The 8,751-nt window shown below is 43.4% G+C and overlaps 2 pseudogenes; both read right to left on the bottom strand.

Annotated features, from left to right (window-relative positions):
• Window positions 1-5,991: 5,991 nt before the first annotated feature.
• Window positions 5,992-6,683, bottom strand: LOC134761302 (ATP synthase subunit a-like; annotated as a pseudogene).
• A 278-nt stretch (window positions 6,684-6,961) lies between these two features.
• On the bottom strand, window positions 6,962-7,672 carry LOC129059084 (cytochrome c oxidase subunit 2-like; annotated as a pseudogene).
• Window positions 7,673-8,751: the final 1,079 nt, after the last annotated feature.

Genomic DNA, 8,751 nt, shown 5'->3' on the forward strand with positions numbered 1-8,751 from the left:
GGAGCATGTTTTACTAAAAAAATTTTCAAGTAATAAAAGGTGCTTCACATTTTACTAGTGTACATATTCTAAGACACAGTCTTAAAAGAAAAAAATAAGTGTCCCAGTGAGAACATGTTCTTGAACCCTATGTTGAGTAAAAATAATCAATAAAGTCAGCATGTTGGAGACATATTGAAGCAAGAACAGACCAACCTGGCTACAGAGAAATGTCTTCCAGAAGACTGGAATATTTAAAACTGCTAATGTCTTTCACCTCCCTCCTACCTCTCTGCACTCTGTGTCATGGTTAAGAACATGGACTTTGGAGACTATCATTCAGGATTTTAATTTTGTCTCCATTACTTATGATTTAGGTGGCCTAGTGCAAATAAATTAATGTCTCATGACTTCATCGGTAATTTTGGATTAAAATAGTCAGAATGTGAAGATTAATTGAATTAGTGTGTGTAAAATGTAACTTTAATTTTTTAATTTTTAATTTTTGTGGGGACATAGTAAGTGTATATGTTTATAGGGTACATGAGATGTTTTGATACAATGTAAATTTTAAATTCCATTAATATTGTTATCTTAAAATACATACCTTGTTAATGATCATATAGGATAGAGACACCAACTTTTATATCATCTATTTCCACATATGGTAAGATAAAGCAAGAATTTCAGCTATCAGAAAAGATGATAGTATATGATCATTTAATATTAACCCAAATAAATAGAAAGAAACTATTTATTTAGATTTCCTAAAATTTGTTATTACAAGTTGGCAATAATGAGAGAATAAATTATGTTTTCAATTAAGAAGTTCACAAAACTTGTGAGGGAAAACATTTGCTTTAAGATCCATTTTGTTTTGGTATAGTAAACATGAAAAAATGCACCATTTTAAAATATTCAGTTTATTATTTTTGCAAATGGCTTTATCTGTGTAACCATGAAGCAAGTCAATGTGCAATACAATATATGAACTATACAATATATAAAATACTTCCATTTTCCATTACCAACAAAATTACCTTGTGCTTCTTTGCACTAAATTCATCCACCCAGCCCTCCCTCTAGGCAGTCTGTATCTGCTTTCAGTGACTATAGATCAGTCTCGCCTGTCCTAGAATTTCAGATTTCTTTATTGAGGTAATAGGGGAAAGTTTGGCAAAAATGTGACACCCAAGGTGCCATTGCCTCCTCTGCCCGTGGTGGGATCGCTAATAGATCATGAAACTGTCCTACTGTGTCTGAAGGGAACCCAAGAATCCTTCTTATTATAAAGCTTTTGAATGTCCATTCTACTGAAGTTGGCATTTTTTATAAAGATTGCGGCAAATGGATACAGATGATCCTTATAGCTATGATCATTATGAATATTCTTGTTCTCTTTTGTCCCTTGTTCACCATCCTCCGTGAAATCAATATCCCGCACAAGAGTGCTACTCTCCTCGCTCTGGGCCCATAACACCTGGGGGTAGCTAAAGTGAGTTGTATCCGGCATCTGGTTCTTACCTCACGGCCATAACGTCTAAAATCGCCCACACGTTCCCCTTAAATAAGACATCACGATGGATCACAGGTCTATCACCCTATTAACCACTCACGGGAGCTTTCCATGCATTTGGTATTTTCGTTTGGGGGGTATGCACGCGATAGCATCGTGGGCCGCTGGAGCCGGAGCGCCCTATGTCGCAGGATCTGTCTTTGATTCCTACCCCATGCCGTTATTAATCGCACCTACGTTCAATATGCTAGTACCGCTTCCCTACTGAAAGGTGTTATTTTATGCTAGTGGACATAAAACAACCAAAGTGAGCAAGCCTACAACAGCTCTCTCACATCAACCCAACAGAGCCCAACTTTTATCTTTAGGCTATATACACTTTTAACAGCCACCCCTCAACTAACGCAACCCCTTTCTCATCTCACCCGCCAACCCTGCTTCCCCCCTCATCCAACATGAATACCGCTGCTACTCCCACACCTCAAATTGACCCAACCCGAAAGACACCCCGCACAGTTTATGTAGCTTATTTTATCCAAAGCAATACACTGAAAATGTCTCGATGGGCCCACACGCCCCATAAACAAACAGGTTTGGTCCTGGCCTTTCTATTAGCTCTTAGTGAGATTACACATGCAAGCATCCCCGCCCCAGTGAGTCGCCCTCCGAGTCATTCCGACTAAGAAGAGCAAGCATCAAGCACGCAACAGCGCAGCTCAAGACGCTCAGCCTAGCCACACCCCCATGGGAGACAGCAGTGATAAGCCTTTAGCAATAAACGAAAGTTCAACTAAGCTACACTAACCCCAGGGTTGGTCAACTTCGTGCCAGCCACCGCGGTCATACGATTAGCCCAAGTTAATAGAAACCGGCGTAGAGAGTGTTTTAGATTATCTTCCCTTTCCCCAATAAAGCTAAAATTTACCTGAGTTGTAGAAAACTTAAGTTAATATAAAATAAACTACGAAAGTGGCTTTAGTATGTCTGAACACACAATAGCTAAGACCCAAACTGGGATTAGATACCCCACTATGCTTAGCCCTAAACTTTAACAGTTAAATCAACAAAACTGCTCGCCAGAACACTACGAGCCACAGCTTAAAACTCAAAGGGCCTGGCGGTGCGATGCGAGGGCGATTAGAACTGGGATGATGGCTGGTAAGATAGTTCAAATAGTTTCTATCTCCTGGGCGTCTGAGATGCTAGTGTTGGTGAGTTTTGTTGTGAGTGTTAGGAAAAGGGCGTACAGGACTAGGAAGCAGATTAGGAAAATGATTATGAGGGCGTGGTCATGAAAGATGACCAATTCTTCTATGATAGGACAGGTAGCGTCTTGTAGACCTACCTGTGCTGCGTGCGCCATTAAGATACACAGGGTCTGACCTGTAATTCAACTTTGACAAAGTTACGAAATATTTTTTCTAGTACCTTTTGAAAAAGTCATGGAGGTTATAGGGCTGGCTTGAAATCAGCTTTAGGAGGTTCGATTCCTTCCTTTTTTGTTCGGGTTTTATATAGACGAGTTCTTCAAACGTATGGTAGGGTGGGGGGCATCCGTATAACCACTCTAGGCTTGTGGAGGGTTGTTCAATTATTGGGATTTTTCGTTTTGAGGCGAAGGCTTCTCAGATTATAAAGATTATTAGTATTACTGCTGTCAGGGAAATAAATGAGCCTGTGGATGATAGAATATTTCATGTGGTGTATGCATCGGGGTAGTCGGAGTAACGTCGGGGTATACCTGATAGGCCGAGGAAGTGCTGTGGGAAGAAGGTTAAATTTACGCTGACAAATATGGTAATGAAGTGAATTTTAGCATAGGTCTGGTCTAAGGTGTAGCCCGAGAATAGCGGGAACCAGTCGATGAAGCCTCCTATGATGGCGAATACAGCTCCCATTGACAGGACGTAATGAAAATGGGCTACAACGTAGCATGTATCGTGTAATACAACATCTAGTGATGAGTTTGCTAGTACGATGCCTGTTAGGCCGCCTACGGTGAAGAGGAAGATGAATCCTAGGGCTCAGAGGATTGCAGCAGATCATTTAGTGTTGCTTCCGTGGAGTGTAGCGAGTCAGCTAAACACTTTGACGCCGGTGGGGATGGCAATAATTATAGTAGCGGAGGTGAAGTAGGCTCGTGTGTCTACGTCTATTCCTACTGTGAATATGTGGTGGGCTCATACGATAAACCCCAAGAAACCAATTGAGACCATGGCCCAGACTATGCCTATGTATCCGAATGGTTCTTCTTTCCAGGAATAGTGTGTTACGATGTGGGAGATTATACCGAAGCCTGGTAGGATGAGAATATAAACTTCAGGGTGGCCAAAGAATCAGAATAAATGCTGATATAGGATAGGATCTCCTCCTCCAGCTGGGTCAAAGAATGTAGTATTTAGGTTGCGGTCTGTTAGTAGTATGGTGATGCCAGCAGCTAGGACTGGAAGGGAAAGGAATAGCAAGACTGCTGTGATCAGGACGGATCAGACGAAGAGGGAGGTCTGGTATTGAGATATTGCAGGGGGCTTTATATTAATGATTGTTGTGATGAAATTGATAGCTCCTAAAATGGAGGAAATGCCTGCTAGGTGTAGAGAGAAGATTGTCAAGTCTACAGAGGCTCCTGGGTGAGAGTAGTTTCCTGCTAGGGGAGGATAGACTCTTCAGCCCGTTCCTGCACCAGCCTCCACCATAGCAGAAGCGAGCAGTAGAAGAAAGGAAGGGGGGAGGAGTCAGAAGCTTATATTATTTATGCGCGGGAATGCTATGTCGGGGGCGCCAATTATTAGGGGTACTAGTCAGTTGCCAAAGCTCCCAATTATAATGGGCGTGACTATAAAAAAAATTATTACGAATGCATGGGCCGTGACGATAACATTATAGATATGGTCATTGCCCAGGAGGTTGCCGGGCTGGCCTAGTTCAGCCCGAATGAGGAGGCTTAGGGCAGTGCCTAGGACTCCAGCTCATGCGCCGAATAACTAGTGTTCCAATGTCTGTGGTTTGTGGAGAATAGCCAGCGGTCGGCGAACATTAGTGGAGAAAAAGAAGGGGATAAAATGGCTGAGCAAGGCATTAGGCTGTAAATCTAAGAACAGGGGTTAGACCTCTTTTTACCAGTCCCGAGGTGATTATCATGTTGAATTGCAAATTCGAAGGAGCAGCTTTAAGCCTGCCGGGGCTTCTCCCAACTTTTTTTCCTGCGGCGGGAGAAGTGGACTGAAGCCAATTGATTAGGGTGTTTAGCTGTTAACTAAATGTTTGTGGGTTTAAGTCCCATCGGTCTAGTGAGGGCTTAGCTTAATTAAAGTGGCTGATTTGCGTTCAGTTGATGCAAAGCGGGGCTTTGCAGTCCTTAGTTGTCACAGAAATTAAGTGCTGTAACTTACTGAGGGCTTTGAAGGCTCTTGGTCTGTGTTAACCTAAATTTCTATGAGATAGCTAGGATGAGAGGAGAGATGGGTAGAAGTAGGGTAGTAAGAATAGTGAGTGTGGGGAGGAGGGGAGTGGGCTTTGTGTTTTCGAATTGTCATTTTATTTTCACGTTGTTGGATATGGGGAGTAGCGTGATTGAGGTGGAGTAGATTAGGCGTACGTAGAAGTAGAGGTTGAGGAGGGTGATAATAGCTATGATTGTGGGGGTAATGAGACTGCCATTTTTTGTAAATTCTTCGATGATAGCTCTTTTGGGTAGGAAGCCGGTTAGTGGTGGCAGGCCCCCTAGGGATAGTAGGGTTGATGGGATTAGGGGTATTAGTCATGTTAGCTTGTTTCAGGTGCGAGATAATAGTAGGATTGTGGTACTAGAGTTTAAGTTGAGAATTAGGAATGCGGTAGTTGTCAGGGTGATGTAGATGATCAGGTTGAGGATGGTGATGTTTGGATTATACGGTAGTACTGCTATTATTCAGCCCATATGGGTGATTGAGGAGTATGCCAGGATTTTACGCAGTTGGGTTTGGTTTAGTCCACCTCAGCTGCCCACTAGGATAGATAAAATTGAGAGGGTAAGGAGGACGTTTACGTTTACTGATGGGGATATTTGGTATATAATTGAAATGGGGGCTAATTTTTGTCATGTAAGGAGGAGTAGGCCGGATGTCAGGGGGACTCCTTGGGTGACTTCTGGGACTCAGAAGTGAAAGGGGGCTATTCCTAGTTTCATCGCCAGGGCGGTCACAACTATCAGCGATGAGTATTGGTTGGTGGTGTTGGCTGTGGTTCATTGCCCAGAAAATACGTTGTTGGAGAGGATGGCTATTAGGAGAATTATTGACGCGGTTGCCTGTGTGAGGAAATATTTAATAGCGGCCTCTGTGGAGCGGGGGCTTATTTTTTTGGTTAGGACTGGGATGAAAGCGAGTATGTTTATTTCTAAGCCCAGTCAGGCAAAGAATCAGTGGGAGCTTAGTGCTGTAATAAGTGTGCCTGTGAAGATGGTGAGGTAGATGATGGGCTGGGCTAAGGGGTTAATTAGTATGGGAAGGATGTAACCAACATTTTCGGGGTATGGGCCCGATAGCTTATTTAGCTGACCTTACTTTAGGATAGGGTGTGACAGGTGGCACGGATAATTTTGGATTCTCAGGGGTGGGTTCAATTCCCATGGTCCTAGAAATAAGGGGATTTAGACCTCTATTTTTTACTCTATCAAAGTAACTCCGATTAAGTGCATGAGTAGGTGGCCTGCAGTGATATTGGCAGTTAGGCGTACGGCTAAAGCTAGTGGTTGAATAAAAAGGCTGATAGTTTCAATAATAATTAGTATGGGGATAAGGGGTGTGGGCGTACCTTGTGGTAAGAGGTGGGTTAGGGTGATTTTGGCTTTGAAGCGGAGGCCTATAGCTACCGTGCTTGCTCATAGGGGGACTGCTATAGCTAGATTTATAGATAGCTGGGTAGTTGGTGTAAATGAGTAGGGGAGGAGTCCCAGGAGGTTGGTTGAGGTGATGAAAATGATTAGGGATGTTAGTATGAGGGATCAAGTTCGTCCTTTAATATTATGGGTAGTTATTATCTGCTTTAAGGTGAGTCAGATTAGTCATTGTTGAATGGCGATTAGTTGGTTGTTGATGAAATATTTGGAGGTGGGGACCAGAAAGGGGGGAAATAGAATGATTGGTACTGCGGCGGGTAGGCCTAGTACCGTGGGGGTAATGAATGAGGCGAATAAACTTTCGTTCATTTTAGTTCTCAGGGTTTGGCGTGGTTTTTTGTTTCAGTAAATTTTGGTGGAGTGGGTGGATGGAGGTGTGTATTTAATAGTTTTAGTTGAGTGATGAGGAATAGTGCGAGAAGTACTGGGGTGATGATGGTGGGTCATGTGGTGGTATTTAGTTGTGGCATTTCACTGCAAAGAGAGGTTGATTCTCTTAGTCTTTAACTTAAAAGGTTAATGCTAGGTTAGCTTTGCAGTGAGTCTCAGAAAGGGAAGTGGAACGGGCTGTGGGGTGGGTAGAAGGGCTATAAAGTGAATACAGGCCCTATTTCGAAGATTTTTAGGGGGATTAGTTCTAGAACAATAGGTATAAAGCTGTGATTAGCTCCGCAGATCTCTGAACATTGGCCATAATATACTCCTGGCCGTGTGGCAGTGAATGTGGTTTGGTTTAGGCGTCCGGGGATTGCATCTGTTTTTAGGCCTAGTGAGGGGACGGTTCATGAGTGTAAGACGTCTTGGGATGTAATTATTATGCGAACGGGGGCTTCAACTGGGAGGACTACTCGATTGTCGACGTCGAGTCGAAGGTCCCCTGGTTCTAGGAATAGTGGTGGGAGCATGTAAGAATTGAAGATCAATCCGCCATAGTCAGTATATTCATAGGTTCAACATCACTGATGGCCGATTGATTTGATGGTAAAAGAGGGGTCGTTGATTTCGTCTGTTAGGTAGAGAATGCGTAGAGATGGGAGGGCGATTAGAACTAGGATGATGGCTGGTAAGATAGTTCAAATAGTTTCTATCTCCTGGGCGTCTGAGATGCTAGTGTTGGTGAGTTTTGTTGTGAGTGTTAGGAAAAGGGCGTACAGGACTAGGAAGCAGATTAGGAAAATGATTATGAGGGCGTGGTCATGAAAGATGACCAATTCTTCTATGATAGGAGAGGTAGCATCTTGTAGACCTACCTGTGCTGCGTGCGCCATTAAGATACACAGGGTCTGACCTGTAATTCAACTTTGACAAAGTTACGAAATATTTTTTCTAGTACCTTTTGAAAAAGTCATGGAGGTTATAGGGCTGGCTTGAAATCAGCTTTAGGAGGTTCGATTCCTTCCTTTTTTGTTCGGGTTTCCTGCCCGTGAAGAGGCGGGCATAATATAACAAGACGAGAAGACCCTATGGAGCTTCAATTTACCAGTGCAAATAACACCCAACAAGCCCACAGGCTCTAAACCACTAAACCTGCACTAGAGATTTCGGTTGGGGCGACCTCGGAGTACAACCCAACCTCCGAGAAACACATGTTGAGACTTCACAAGTCAAAGCGAACTTCCACACACAATTGATCCAACAACTTGACCAACGGAACAAGTTACCCTAGGGATAACAGCGCAATCCTGTTCTAGAGTCCATATCAACAACAGGGTTTACGACCTCGATGCTGGATCAGGACATCCCAATGGTGCAGCCGCTATTAAAGTTTCGTTTGTTCAACGATTAAAGTCCTACGTGATCTGAGTTCAGACCGGAGCAATCCAGGTCGGTTTCTATCTATTTCACATTTCTTCCTGTACGAAAGGACAAGAGAAATGGGGCCTACTTCACAAAGCGCCTTTCCCAAATAAATGATATCATCTCAATTTAACACCACACCAACACCCACCCAAGAAAAGGGTTTGTTAAGATGGCAGAGCCCGGTAATTGCATAAAATTTAAAGCTTTACAGTCAGAGGTTCAACTCCTCTTCTTAACAAAATACCTATAATTAACCTCCTGCTCCTCATCATATCCATCCTAATCGCCATAGCGTTTCTAATGCTAACCGAACGAAAAATCCTAGGCTATACACAACTACGCAAAGGGCCTAACATTGTAGGCCCCTACGGCCTACTACAACCCTTTGCCGACACCCTAAAACTATTCACCAAAGAACCCCTAAAACCTTCCACATCAACCATCACCCTTTACATCATCTCCCCCGCCCTAGCCCTCACCATTGCCCTCCTATTATGAGCCCTCCTCCCCATGCCCAACCCCTTAATCAACCTCAATTTAGGTCTCCTATTCATCCTAGCCACATCCAGCCTAACCG

The sequence above is a fragment of the Pongo abelii genome, chromosome 3 (genome assembly GCF_028885655.2).
Source record: "Pongo abelii isolate AG06213 chromosome 3, NHGRI_mPonAbe1-v2.0_pri, whole genome shotgun sequence".
NCBI lineage: Eukaryota > Metazoa > Chordata > Mammalia > Primates > Hominidae > Pongo > Pongo abelii.